The sequence below is a fragment of the Pongo abelii genome, chromosome 17 (genome assembly GCF_028885655.2).
Source record: "Pongo abelii isolate AG06213 chromosome 17, NHGRI_mPonAbe1-v2.0_pri, whole genome shotgun sequence".
In the NCBI taxonomy this organism is placed as follows: domain Eukaryota; kingdom Metazoa; phylum Chordata; class Mammalia; order Primates; family Hominidae; genus Pongo; species Pongo abelii.
In genome coordinates this window covers 58,166,219-58,181,893 of record NC_072002.2, presented here as the reverse complement: position 1 = coordinate 58,181,893, position 15,675 = coordinate 58,166,219, and the positions used below count along the sequence as shown (strand labels likewise).

General features: G+C 35.7%; 1 long non-coding RNA gene across 1 annotated transcript in view; it reads left to right on the top strand.

Moving 5' to 3' along the window:
* The first annotated feature begins 490 nt into the window (after window positions 1-490).
* The window catches only part of LOC134760297 (uncharacterized), a 46,407-nt gene continuing 31,222 nt past the window's right edge, over window positions 491-15,675 (top strand). Inside the window, exons 1-2 of the long non-coding RNA XR_010137580.1 lie at window positions 491-707; window positions 14,208-14,327. This is a non-coding gene — a long non-coding RNA (uncharacterized LOC134760297). The remainder of the gene's footprint in view (window positions 708-14,207; window positions 14,328-15,675) is intronic.

The following is a 15,675-nucleotide window of genomic DNA, read 5'->3' as shown; positions in this document are numbered from 1 at the left end:
GATTACATTTTTAGATAACTCATATAACATATTATACCATATAAGATGGTATTATTTAATAATGATATCATTTATATAATTTGTTGATTTAACTATGCTTATATTTGTGTATATATGTATATGAGAAAGGTTTTGAAAACTCAAATTTGAACACTTTAAATTTCAGATAACTGGCATGTTCAAGAATCCCCTAGTGTGTTTTTCTCCACGTATATAATATTATGTATACATCTTTAATCATACTCTACATGTCATTGAAAGGAGGTAGCCAGCTTGCTTTAGGCAGACAGTAAGGGAAGGGTCCCTGTAGAACCTCCGACCCATGTTTTGTGCAGATAAGGGAACCTGCATAAGGGGCTTGCCTAAACATGCCCGCAGGGGACAAAGAGCCCTCAAGAGCACTGGGGGAATGGGGCGGAGCCACCAGGAATCTGCGCTCTATACAAACAGGGAACCCAGCCTTAACAGCTTTTATGTAAAAGCCCTTGTATTCAACTGCGAAGGGGGAAACTGACAACCTGCTTTCAAGAACCTTTTTTCTGCTCAGAGCTTTTCCTTTTCACGTAATGAGTTCTACTCCGCTGACTCTTCAATGTCTGCATGCCTATTTCTTCCTCGTGGTGAGACAAGAACCTGAACCTAGCTGAGCTAGAGAACAAAAAATCCTGCATCATTGTTTTGCAACATTCTTCTTTCTTTGGACCCAGGTGAGTAAGGAAGATCTTTGAGAAACTCTACATGCTGCTGCTTCTTATAATATGCTTCTTCTGCAGCAGGTCTCAAAGTGATAGGACACTTGGCCTCTGATAAATAATGCGAATTTATTTCTTAATGTAATTCACCTGAAGGATGGGTACTTTTTATTTTCTGAAGTTGGCAAGAAAATGTGGTATATTGTGATAAATTAAGCCCCTCGGGCCAAGATGATGTATGGTAAGCTTTGTTGGAAGGATAGGCAAGTCTCTGAGGGTATTTCAGTGACAGTGTATGGAAAGCATATGGATAGGTTTTTGCCCAATGCTGAGATTCTCCAGTACTTCACTAAGCCCAGAATCACAAAAATGATTTGGTCCCACAGCACCTTTCCGTTTGTTGTAAACACAAAATGTGCCTTATATTAACCCTTGAGCAATTGACCACAGGATTCTGAGGGAGACTGCTCTACACCCATGAATAAATTTGGATATGAATGTTTTCATTCCAGCTCAGATAACTCATTACTGAATTCCTTAGAGAGAACTTTGCTCCCTACATAAAAAACAAACAAAACCCAAAACAAACATGAATTTCCTTTGAAGACAACGTAGGACAATTCTCTATGGAAGAACTAATATCAGTATGGCTTATAAAGTTACTTGCTTGTCCTTTAGGAAAAATAGGCCTCTTATTCCTGTACCTCCCTCTACTCTTTTCCACATTATGGTGCTTAAATGCTCTTGGCTTTGTCTTGCCCACATAAGGCCTGCCTGCAATTACAAGAGAAACCATTCGTACTGGAAATGGTTGCTCTTTGCTGCTCAGAATTAATACTGCCAGGTCTCTTTTCTTTTTATTCTCCCTCTGAACAAAGATGACAAAGAGAGGGGTTACTGATTTGTCCCATTCATGCAACATATGGTTTAACAATCATTTATGGGTTATATTTCTACCTTCAGATCCCAAGCACAGTGCTTCTGTTTTAACAGGTGCAAATAATTGTAATAAGTTATATGGCCTATGGGAAAAAGGAAGAAAATGAAAGGATACTAGGGAAAAAAAGTAGTTGCAAAATGGGGCAAATTAGCAAAAATAAAAAATGAAAAGTAATCAAGGAAAAAATTGCTAATTGTCCAAGTTTGCTGATGGCTGACTGAATCTAGTATATTCAGGGAGTACACTTCAGACCCAGAAAAGTTCCTGTGATGACAGGAGGAGTGAAGGGTGTTCTAAACATCAGCCTGATACAAACCACCTTCTTCTTTCTGCTCCAAGTTTCCAGCTCTTGGCCCACAAGCAAAGTGACATTTGGCCCAGACTCCCCACAGCTGTCAGTTCTAACAGGGGCCAGAGTAATTTTGTCCACTAGTGTGGAATGTTCCATGAAGTGACCAACGGTACACATTCCAGGCTCTAGGTGACTCCAAGCCTTACATTAGGTATTCTGGAAAACAGAAAATTTACCTGCAAATTGGGAGCAGCTTTTAGACAACAGTCATTGTTTGGAAGAATTTATATAAGCAGCAGCTATATATGAACACAGAGACTGGAAGCTTGTCCAGAACAAGTAACTGAATTGTATCAGATTGTCCTGGAGAAAATTACCCACCTTTGCTGATAAACCCATATCAGTGATTTCAACAGTATTCTTTATACACATAGCATGTTCTAATAAATATTTAATGCATCTATCAATGAAGGGTCCTTAGTTCATTTTATTAAGTCATGCTCCTTGGTGCCTGAAAGTAGGATGGTAAGATTGGTCTTCTATGTTCCTGAAATAAAGTGATTGTTCTTGGTAAATGATTAGTGTGATATGAGCTACTCTTTTATAATAAAATCATCTCATTATATTTTCCTTTTGAAACTTGAGTTCTTATTGAAGTATAATTCACTGACATATGTCAGATTACCTAGAAAATTTAAGACTAAGATTTGTGTGTAGTTGGCTCTCTTCATTTGTTTCTGCTTCCATAATGAAATACCTGAGACTGGGTAATTTACAAAGAACAGAAATTTGTTTCTCACAGTTCTGGAGAATAAGCAGTTCAATATTATGGCATTGGTAAGGTCACTCTCTGGTGAGGGCCTGGTCTCTGCTTCCAAAATGATGTCGTGTTGCTGCATCCATCCTCCAGAAAAAAAGAATGCTGTGCTGTCACATGGGACCTAGCTAGTTCCCTCCAGCCCTTCTAAGGTTGTTAAAGCCATTCATGAAGGTGGAAACCTCTCGTAATCACCACCCAAAGGCTTCACCTCTTAATACTATCACATTTGGGATTATGTGTCAAAATCTGAATTTGGGAGGGACACATACAATCAAACAATAGCAGTGACTTTTGGGATTGTGTTAGAGAAAAAGGGCTGCTCATCAGAAGAAGTTGAATTGTGATGAAGTCACATCAGCAGCATTAGTCAATCCCGTAAGAATAGCACTGCAGAGATAGCCTGAACTGAGATGAGAGTCTAGGCCTACGTACCAAGTATTAACCAATCATAGGGTAAAGGCTGTCTTAAAGGAGAATGTGCAACCTTAGGAGAAGCAATTCTATTTGGATGAGGGCAATTTCCAGAAAGGGATGCTCAGTGCGCCTTTAGAAGCCACCTCTCTCAGTAGCTAAGAAATGAGCATGTCAGTCCTGAGAGCATATCTGGTCAGCCCAGGGAGGCTTATTTCCAGAAAGGGATGCTCAGTGCGCCTTTAGAAGCCACCTCTCTCAGTAGCTAAGAAATGAGCATGTCAGTCCTGAGAGCCTATCTGGTCAGCCCAGGGAGGCTTACCACAGTCATTGACTACAGTCTACTCCTTATATTCTAATTCCTTACTTGATCATTTAAATTTATTTCTTTTGGAAACAGCTGCTCCAGGATTCCTGTTGATTTTGTTTCCGGGAGGGCTAGTAGGGAACCATATAGTCCCTGGCACTACAAATGGTCATGAGCTTCTAATAAATACTCATGATCTCCTACCCTACTTACCCATTCTAGATTCCCCTAATCTTGTCTAACATCTCTTCTAGTCTAGATAGCTTAGCTTGGTAGGGTGCTCCAAACCCTCATTACAGGCAAACCTCAGAGATATTATGTGTTTGATTCTAGACTAATGCAATAAAGTAAACATCACAATGAAGTGAGTCTCACAAATTTTTTCATTTCCAAGTGCATATAAAAGTTGTTTACATTATACTATAGTCCATTAAGTGTGCAATAGCCTTATGTCTTAAAAAAATCTACCTACTTTAATGAAAAAATACTTTATTGCTAAAAAATGTTACAGAACATCTGGTGGCAGAGAGTTTTGCCTCCATTTTGAGGGATGCTGATTGATTAGGGTGGTGTTTGCTGGAGGTGACTGGCAATTTCTTAACATAAGACAATGAAGTTTGTCACATTTATTAACTCTTCCTTTCACAAAAAATTTCTCTGTAGAATGCAATGCTCTTTGATAGCATTTGACACACAAAAAAACTTCTTTCAAAATTGGAGTCAGTTTTCTCAAGCTCTGCTACTGCTTTATCAACTAAGTTTATGTAATATTCTAAACCCTTTGTTTGTCATTTCAACAATGTCCATAGCATCTTCACCAGGTAGATTCCATTTCAAGAAACCACTTTCTTTGCTCATTCTTAAGAAGCAACTCTTCATCTATTCAAGTTAAATCATGAGATTGCAGCAATTTAATAACATCTTCAGGCTTCCCTCCTAATTCTCTTCCTATTTTTCCACATCTGCAGCTACTTCTCCCACTAACATGTTTCTTGTTTTTTCTAACATTGGAAGTTTTGAGTTTTGACTAAGTTTCTTGTAGCACGCCTCTATATTAAAAATTTTCTAATGCTTTTATCATTATTAGACTGGGGTTATAGTTGGGAAATGAAGATCACAGAGTAAAGTGCCATTTTTATCACTTATATCAAGTGTACAAACATCACTTATATCAAGGGTACAAACAATATCACTTATAAATATTGATATTGACCATGGTCCTGACTGAAGTAATTTTTGTCAGATGTCTCCACTGTAAAGTTATGCTGCCCCCCACACACTTTTCATACTGCAGTCACTGGCAGGAAGTCACTATGTTAGCTCACACTTAAGGAGTGGGATGTTATGCTCCCCCTTCCTTAGGGTGAAACATCTACATAATTTATTTGGAATTAAATATGAGAGACTTATCTCTTCTCCCCCATTTATTAATTTGTTAATTCATTTGTTAATATGAAATCATAAAGATTTATTTTATACTTTAGGTTAAAATCCAACACTACTTTATTTTGATACTCAAATTGTTCCGTCTTTGGACATCAAGAGCTTTTAGTTGATTCCTGTGTCACTTTGACATACTCTTATTATTGTGGATTATTGTTACTATTGTATTGCTTCCTTATTTTCTGGTACTACAAGATTCCCTAGGTTCATCTTGAGTATTTCCTCTTCCAGTCCCCAAATCAGATGTTTCTTTAGGAAACTCTATTTTCTTTCACTGGAGATGAGATAGAAACGAAGATCTAGGTATTAGGTGTGCTCATTGCTATTGGGGTGACATTTTTTAGTTGCTGCCAGCTAACAGTAAAAAGCAATACTAACCCACATATATATTAGGGACACATATTAAGTTATACATGGTTTCTTACTGATGTCTCCCATTCTAATCTGATACCACATACATCATGTTAGTCATGTTCTTTGTTGTTTATTTACAAATTTCTACTCAAACATTAAGAATATAGTTCCCATCATATGCCATCCATTTACTTAATTGTTCAGTTACAGTATACATGTATTGTAGCACATTTTTTGACCTTTATCCTCATGAGAAACAATTTTGCCAACTATTGCTTATTGTGCTATTCATTTTGCCTTTAATGTTGCAGATTCCATTTATCTCCAAAGTCACTTAGACTGGTACCTCTTCTCATATCCCTTTCAGTGAGATTGTTTTATACCTTGGTATACATTGGTCAGCTTATCTTGTCACAAACGGCATTCTTTCCCGGGGTCCCTGACCTTCTAAGTTTTTTCTTTTTAATTTGTGAATATTAAGATTAACTATTTTCCTAGGGATGAAGCCAACTTGATCATAGTGGATAAGCTTTTTCATGTGCTTCTGGATTCAGTTTGCCAGTATTTTATTGAGGATTTTTACATCAATGGTCATCAAGGATGTTGGCCTGAAGTTTTCTTTCTTTGTAATATCTCTGCCAGGTTTTGCTATCAGGATGATGCTGGCTTAATAGAATGAGTTAGAGAGGAGTCCTTCTTTTTCAATTTTTTGGAATAGTTTCAGTAGAAATGGTACCAGATCTTCTTTCTACCTCTGGTAGAATTCAGCTGTGAATTGTCTGATCCTGGGCTTTTTTGGTTGTTAGGCTATTTATTACTACCTTAATATCAGAACTCATTATTGGTCTATGCAAGAATTCAATTTCTTACTGGTTCAGTCTTGGGAGGGTGTATATGTTCAGGAATTTATCCATTTTTTCTACATTTTCTAGTTTATGTGCATAGAGGTGTTTATAGTATTCTCTCATGGTTGTTTGTATTTCTGTGGGATCAGTGGTGATATCCCCTTTATCATTTGTGATTATGTTTATTTGATTCTCTCTTTTCTTTGTTAGTCTAGCTAGCGTTCTATCTAGTTTACTAATTTTTTCAAAAAATAAATCCAGCTCCTGGATTTGTTGATATTTTGAAGGGTTTTGTGTGTCTCTATCTCTGTCAGTTCATCTCTGATTTTGGTTATTTCTTCTCTTCTGCTAGGTTTGGGCTTTGTTTTCTCTTACTTCTCTAGTTCTTTTAGGTCATGTTAGATTGTTAGGTTGTTAACTTGAGATATTTCTAGCTTTTTGATGTAAACATTTAGTGCAATAAATTTCCCTCTTACACAGCTTTAGTTGCATCTCAGAGATTCTGGCACATTATCTCCTTGTTCTCACTAGTTTCAAATAATTTATTGATTTCTGCCTTAATTTCATTATTTACCCAAGAGTCATTCAGGAGCAGGTTGTTTAATTTCCACATAGTCATGTGGTTTTGAGTGAATTTCTTAATCTTTAGTTCTAATTTGATTATGCTGTGGTCTGAGATACTGTTTGTCATGATTTCACTTCTTTTGGATTCGCTGAGGGGTATTTTATTTCCAATTATCTGATCAATTTTAGAGTAAGTGCCAGGATGCAAAGGTGGCTCAACATATAAATGTGATTCATCACATAAACATAACTAAAGACAAAAAAAAAAACACATGATTATATCAATAGTTGTAGAAAAGGCCTTCAATATAATTCAACATTTCTTCATGTTAAAAACTCTCAATAAACTAGGTAGTGAAGGAACTTACCTCAAAATAATATGAACCATCTATGACAAACCGACAGCCAATACCAAACTAAATAGGCAAAAGCTTGGAAACATTCTCCGTGAAAACCAGCACAAGGAAAGGATGCCCTTTCTCATTACTCCTATTTAACAGAGTATTGGAAGTTCTTGCCAGGGCAATTAGGAAAGAGAAAGAAATAAAGGGTATTCAAATAGGCAGAGAGGAAGTCAAATTATTTTTGTTTGCAGATGACATGGTCCTATATCAAGAAAATCCCATCGTCTCAGCTTAATTTTCTTAATCTGATAAGCAACTGCAGCAAAGTCTCAGGATACAAAATGAATGTGCAAAAATTGCTAGCATTCCTATATACAAACAACAGGCAAGCTGAGAGCCAAATCAAGAATGAACTCCCATTCACAATTGCTACAAGGAGAAAAAAATACCTAGGAATACAGCTAACAAGGGATATGAAGGAACTCTTCAAGGAGAACTACCAACCACTGCTCAAGGAAATCAGAGAGGACACAAACAAATGGAAAAACATTCTATGCTCATAGACAGAAAAAATTAATATCGTGAAAATGGCCATACTGCCCGAAGTAATTTATATGTTCAATGCTATTCCCATGAAACTAACATTGACATCCTTCACAGAGGTAGGGAAAAAAAACTATTTTAAAATTTATATGAAACCAAAAGAGAGCTCATATAGCCAAGACAATCCTAAGCAAAACGAACAAGCCAGAGACATCACGCAACCCAACTTCAAACTACACAACAAGGCTACAGTAACAAAAACAGCATGGTACCATTACAAGAACAGACATATAGACTAAGGAACACAATCGAGAACTCAGAAATAAGACTGCACACGTACAACCATCACATCTTCTACAAACCCGACAAAAACAAGCAATGGAAAAAGGATTCCCTATTTAACAAATGATGCTAGAATTGGCTATCCGTATGCAGAAAATTAAAACTGGACCCCTTCCTTCTACCATATACAAAAATTAGCTCAATATGGATTAAACACTTCAGTGTGAAACCCAAAACTATTAAAACCCTAGAAGAAAATCTAGGCAATACCATTTAGGACATAGGCACAAGGGAAAATTTCAAAATGAAAATGAGACAAGCATTTGCAACAAAGGCAAAAAATGACCAATGGGATCTAATTAAACTAAAGAGTTTCTACACAGCCAAAGTAACTATCATCAGAGTCAACAGACAACCTATAGAATGGGAGAAAATTTTTGAAATCTACCCATCTGACAAAGGAACTTAAACAAAATCTACAAGGAATTTAAACAAAAATAAGAAAGAAACAAATGATCCCATTAAAAAGTGGGCAAAGAACATGAACAGACACCTCTCAAAAGAAAAGATGTATGTGGTCAACAGACATAGGAAGAAAACCTCAACATCACTGATTATTAGAAAAATGCAAATTAAAACCACAATGAGATACCATCTCAGTCCAGTTATAATGGCTATTATTAAAAAGTCGGCCAGGTGCGGTGGCTAATGCCTGTAATCCCAGCACTATGGGAGGTTGAGGCAAGTGGATCATGAGGTCAGAAGCTCGAGACCATCCTGGCTAATATGGTGAAACCCCATCTCTACTAAAAATACAAAAATTGGCTGGGCATGGTGGTGTGTGCCTGAAGTCCCACCTACTCAGGCGGCTGAGGCAGGAGAATCACTTGAACCCAGGAGATGGAGGTTGCAGTGAGCCGGGATAGTGCCACTGCACTCCAGCCTGGGGAGAGAGTGAGACTTCATCTCAAAAAAAAAAAAAAAAAAAAAAAAAGTCAAAAAAACACAGATGCTGGTGAGGTTGCAGTGAAAAACGAATGCTTTTACATTGTTGGTGGGAGTGTAAATCAGTTCAACTATTGTTGAAGACAGTGTGACAATTCATCAAAGACCTAGAGCAGAAATACCATTTGTCCCAGAAATCCCATTCCTGGGTATATACCCAAAAGAATATAAATCATTGTATTATAAAGACACATGCATATGTATGTTCTTTGCAGCACTATTCATAATAGCGAAGACATGGAATCAGTCTAAATGTCCGTCAGCGATAAAGTGCATAAAGAAAATGCAGTATATATCTACCATGAAATACTATGCAGCCATAAAAAGGAATAAGATCATGTCCTTTGCAGAGACATGGATGGAGTCCATGTGGAAGTCATTATTCTCAGCAAACAAATGCAGGAACAGACAACCAAACACCACATATTCTCACTTGTAAGTGGGAGATGAATGATGAGAACACATGGACATAAGCGGGGAATAACACACACTGGGGCCCGTCAGAGGGGTGGGGGTGGGTGAGGGAGAACATCAAGAATAATAGCTAACGGATGCTGGGCTTAATATATAGGTTATGGGATGATCTGTGCAGAAAACCACCGTGGCAGGTGTTTACATATGTAACAAACCTGCATATCCTACACATGTACCCCTGAGCTTAAGATAGAAGTTGAAGAAAAAAAAAAGATTAACTGTGTAGTGTAGTACTATAGATTTTGACAAATACAAAATGTTATGTATCCATGATTACAGTATCACACAGAATAGATTCACTGCTCTAAAATTTCCTTGTGATTCTATATCTGTAGCTTCTTCTCCTCCTGAACCCCTGACACATATAAATCTTTATAGTACAAATTTATCTATTTTTTCTTTTTTTTGCTAGATAAGATTTCATTGTATGAATGTAATATAATTTGTTTGCTAATCATCTATTAAGTGACATATTGGTTGTTTTCAGTTTTTTACAATTATGAATAAAGCTGCCATAAACGTTCATGTATAAGTTTTTTTTTTTGTAGACACAGTTTTCAACTAAACTGAATAAATATCTAAGAGCACAACAACTGAATCACATGGTAAAATTGTATTTAGATTTGTAAGAAATTGCCAAACATTTTTCCAAATTGGCTGCATCATTTTTCATTTTCACCAGCAGTGAAATGAATGAGAATTGCTCTTGGTCAGCATCCTTGACAGGATTTGGTATTGTTCTTTTTGGAATTTCACCCATTCTGATAGTTGTGTAGTTGCATCTTGTTCTTCTATTATTTGCAATTCCTTAAGGACATATATTGGTGAATATTTTTATATGCTTATTTCCCATCAGTATATCTTCATTTTTTGTCACTAACTTTGGACAGAGAATGTCCATATATTTTATTTGGTGAGGTATCTGTTCACATCTTTTGCCCATTTGGAAAATTGCATTATTTTATTATGGCTGAGTTTTAGAATTTTTAAAATATTTTAGATACAAGCACTTTATCAGATAGATGTTTTGCAAATATTTCCTTCCAATGGTTCATTGCTGTTATATAGGAAATAAATTATCTTGTATATTAACCTAATCTTGTGAACTTTGTTAAAAATTACTTATTAGTTCCAGGAGATTTTTATTAATTCAATGAAATTTTACTGCATAGATAATCGTGCCTCATGGAAACAAATATAGTTATATTTATTCTTTTTAATGTATATACTTTTAATTAACTTTTCTTGTCTTATTGCACTAGCTAGGACTTCCAGTACAATGTTGAATAGAAGCAGTAAAAGTAAACATTCTTACCTAACTCCTAATCTTAAGGTACATGTAGTTTTTGCCATCAAATATAATGCTAGCGGTAGATTTTTTGCAGATATTCTTTATCAGTTGAGAAAGTTTCTTCTAATCCTAGTTTGCCAAGAGTTTTTATTAGGAATGATGCTGAATTTGGTCAAATTATTTTTCTGCATCAATTGAAATGCTCATATAATTTTTCTTTTATAGCATTCTGATTTATTAAATTAAGTGCCTTTAAAATGTTGAACTAGTCTTGCTTGGAGAAAATTTTACTTGGTCATGGTGTATAATTCTTTTTGTACACTGTTGGTATAATTTGTTAATATTGTGTTGATAATTTATTCATCTCTTCAGGAGAAACACTGCTTTGTAGATTTTCTTTCTTGAAAGGTATTTATTAGGTTTTGATATCAAGTCTTCATAAGGATGACCACATGGAATGAGTTAAAACATGTTTTATCTGCTTTTATTCTCTACAATAGAAGAGAATGTCGATAATTGATATCACTTCCCTAAAATATTTGGTAGATTTCACCAATGAAACAGTATGAGCCTGATGTCTCTTGTTTGGAAGGCTATTAATTATAATTTTTTAAATTAATATATACTTACTCAATTAAATTAATATATACTTACTCAGTTTTTTAAGTTTTGGTAGTTTATGTCTTTCAAGTAATTGGTCCATTTCATCTAGGTTATCAAATTTGTAGGTGTAAGGCTCAGCTGTTCTTAGTATTCTTTCATTATACTTTTAATGCCTGTGAGATCAATAGCCATGACACCACTTTATCAATTTCATTGATCTTTTATTATATTGATATTATGATCATTTTTCAAAATAAAAAGCTTTTGTTTCATTATTTTCTCTATGGATATCTTGTTCTATTTTCATTGATTTCTTTTCTATTTTTTATTATTGCTGATTTTCTGCTTCCTTTAGGATTAAATTACTTTTATTTCTATAGTTTCCTAGGGCAGAAACAGATTATTGATTTTACAGCTTTCTTCTATTCTAATTCTATGCCATAAATTTCTCTCTAAGCACTGCTTTTACACCATTCCACAAATTGATAAGCTGTACTTTCATTTTTGTTTACTTCAAAATACATTTAAATTAATTTCGAGCCATTTTATTTTTGTGTTATTTGGAAGTATGTTGTTTAATCCCTAAATATTTTGAACTTTCCACCTTTGTTTATGTTATTGATTTCTAGTTCAATTCCATTGCAGTCTGAGAACACAGCTTGTGTAACTTATATTCCTTTAAATGTGTTTAGGTGTAAGGATTTCCTCACCCAGAATATAGTCTATGTTGATGAATCTTACATGTGAGCTTCAGAAAAATGTGTATTTTGCTGTTGTTGGATAGTCTACAAATTTCAGTTACATCCAATTAATCAATGGTAGTATATCATTACTGATTATTTGCCTGCTATGTCTATCAGTAACTTAAAAAAGAGGTGCAGGAAGTCTTGTGGTTTTTGTTTTGTGTGTTTGTTTTTTGGACACAGGTCTGTAGGCAGTAATTCAAGCCTATTAGTTAGAATTTCTGGAATTGTAATGCCAGGATATGTGTATTTTTTTTTTTTTTTTTTTTGAATCAGAGTCTTGCTCTGTATTAGCCCAGGCTGGAGTGCAGTGGCATGATCTCGGCTCACAGAAGCCTCCACTTCCAGGCCCCGGTTCAAGCAATTCTCCTTCCTCAGCCTCCCGAGTAGCTGGGATTACAAGCATGTGCCACCATGCCCAGCTAATTTTTGTATTTTTAGTAGAGACAGGGTTTTACCATATTGGCCAGGCTGGTCTCAAACTCCTGACCTCATGATCCACCCACCTTGGCCTCCCAAAATGCTGAGATCACAGGTGTGGGCCAGCGCACTTGACCAGGATATGTGTATTTTTAAAGCACCATGAGTGGTTTTCTTATGGGTAGTGCAGCTAGAGTAGCCAAGGACTACCTCCATGAGAATTAATTTGTTGGTACATTTTCTCCCAAAAGTGAAAATGAATTTAGTTTTATAAGTGGTGAAATTTTGATATCAGACCTGTCAAAGACCAAAATTTCAATAAATTTAGTTTAAGATTAATTGACTTTTATTAGTGATTCATGAACTGGGCAGCACCACATCTATGAAATAGAAAAGGTACTCTCATGAGCTGAGCAGAAGAGGTGAGTCCTATAGACAGAAAAGGCTGAGGAAAGCAGAAACAAAGAACAACCGAATTGGTATTTCAAACTTTCTTTCCTTTTAAAGTTAAAACAGAGGGAACTACCTTATTATGCTAGCTTGAATACACTGGGCTTCTTTCTATCTGCTTCTGTAAATTTTCTGTTTCTTAGAAAATTAGTCCATCTTAAAGTTCAGTTTAATTACATGACACCTAGCACAAGTGACACCATTCTGACTTGGTCTGGTCTGTTGGGGTTAAATGCATAAAGTCAGTCCAAAACAAAGGCTTCCAGTACGTTTTATTTAACAGAGCATAAGGCATTTTTTGGAAGGCTTCCTTTTAGAAAGTACAGTGCTTTGGGACCATGGGCCGCTGAAGAATACATGTAGATAGATATGTTTATTACAAGACCTAAACATTCCATGTGTTACCTTGATAGCTTTGGGTTTCATGGAGCTATAGACATCTAGCCATGAGTTACCCTGCTTTTGCCAGATCGTTCCCAAACATTGGGAAAAGTTTTCCACTCAGCTATCAGGTGGACTATCTGCACCAATCCTCTGGTTACTACAAAGCCTGCCTACCATAGCCCCTGCTGGTTCACTCTATTTCTAAATAAATAACCCTGCCAATGTGACCCTGTATAGAGTGTAGTGTTCCCCTCCCCGAGTCTGTGAGGATTTGTGACTAATAAACTGCTGCCAACCTTATCTGTCCAGTTTTGGGTGTCACATATTTGGCCACCTCACACTATTTAGGGTGAGATATCCCTCTTTTCACAGTGGGTAAGTAGGAGGTAATCAGAATAATATGGAGTATCTAAAAGGAAGGGGAATGAAGCAGGATCAAGAAAGGAGAATATTAAAGAAGAACCATAGAGAAACTGCATAAAAACAAAAAAGTATCTAGTCCTTTAGGCAATAATAGAATTAATTTGAAAACTAAATTTAAAAACTGGCACAACTGAGGAAAAAATACTATTTTCTATAAATTGCATGCTTTTATTATAAAATTTGAATATAAATAACATTTTTATACCATTTTTAATAACATCAATAAACATTTTCTTAAATAAAATATTTTAAGAAAGATAGAGATGTCAATTTTTACAGGAACACCATAGACTTTCTAAAGATGTTGTAACTTCAATATTCACCCTTATCTTTAGAAATATGGAATCAGAACTGTGAGCAGTTTTTCCTGCTGGTTCTGTTGAATTTCCCTTAAACCAACAATCACCAAAGGTATGCCAGCGTGAATAGAAGTACTTCTCTAAAATGAAACCAATAGGGGGCTTGTTCCAAGAAATGCTTTACTAGGTAAGCAGGCTAAACATGCTGAGCAGCAGTTTGGAGGCACTCTGCTATGTTTCCTTGTTATTTATTTATTTTTATCTGTTTTTGTTTTCAGAAAACGCAGCCTCTGAAGTCCAGGCTTGTGACAATTATTCAGATCCTCTCAAAAGAACAGTTGCTTTACCCAAAGGCAGTGCCTTTGCAGAATTGAAGTCTTTGGATTGAAGTACTCTTGGTAAAAATTCCTTCTTTAGATTAAAAAACAAAAAGGCAAATATTAAATTTATTATTACTTCTGTCTGATAAAAAATGAAGAACTTTATACCAATTAAAAGATTCCATAGTCTATTATTTTTTATAATGCTCACCCTCATTTTAATGTAAGATGTCAGCTTATACCTTCTTTGAATAAGAGAAGGAAGAAAGTGAGAAACTTAAGCAATAATGAAACTCTTCTAAGGAAATGAGAGCATGATGAGGCTTATAATAGATGTCATAATTTTTTGACAACTTTCCTAAAACTCTCTTTTATTCATTCCCATTCCTCTGAAACAACCTATTATTTTGTTCTCCTATAATGTTTTATTTAAAGCTCCTCTAAAAACAGGTATTAGATTGAAACACACTGAATTATCCATGTGGTGTTTTTTTCTGATTTTATACTTACCCACGTTTATATCTCTAGCATGGTGGCAGGTTTTAAGTAGATATTCAAAAATATTTATTGAATTTTATTGACTGTGCTGTTGGCATTGTTAATTACTGCCAGTGGTGTTCAGGGTCTTTTGTCTCTTTCTTGTTTTCCACTAAACACAAGTGGCAGTCATTAGCATCTTCACCTACAGCCCCACTCAAAGATCACAGGACCAACAAGAGCATCACTACAGGAAAAAAAAAAAAAAAAACTAACAAACAAACAAACAAATAAAAAAAACTATTTGGCTCAAGAGGAAGTCATCTCTAATCTAAAAGGGAAAGAAGAAAGGACCTTTGTCATTTTAAATGATCATGATTTTAACTGGTTCAGAGCCTCAGTTCCCTCTTGGGTTTAGAACATGTTCTCACCTTGGCCCTTGACTTTCATCTGACTTTTAGAATGCCTGAACACAAACTGACCTTATTACCCATCCTTTTTTTTGTGCTACACTCACCCTGCAAGTCCAATTAGATATGTTTCTCTTTGCCAAGCCACTTTCTGGGCTGAGAATGAAGATTCCAAAACAATAAAAGTAAGAGATGTGTTGTTGGATTGAGCCTTCTTTGTCAAAACCAGCAGCCATATCACTTCCCAGCAGTCTTGCTTTTCAACTCTTTTCCTCCTGTTTCATTTAACCATGTCAGTACTCAGTAATGTCTTACTGAGTTCTATTACCACTTTGCTTAATTCCCCAATTTACTCTTCCCTAATTGTGCCTAGGCATGCTTTGCATTCAGTCACTCTTTGGTTCATGGGACCCTATTTTCAGCAAAGAAAAGTCTTTAAATCTGTGAAGAGGCCTTGAGGGGCTGTGGTCATTGAATTCACTTAGCCCAGTCAAATCTAAAATGAATCTCTTAGAAACAGAAATGGGAGCAGAGCAAGC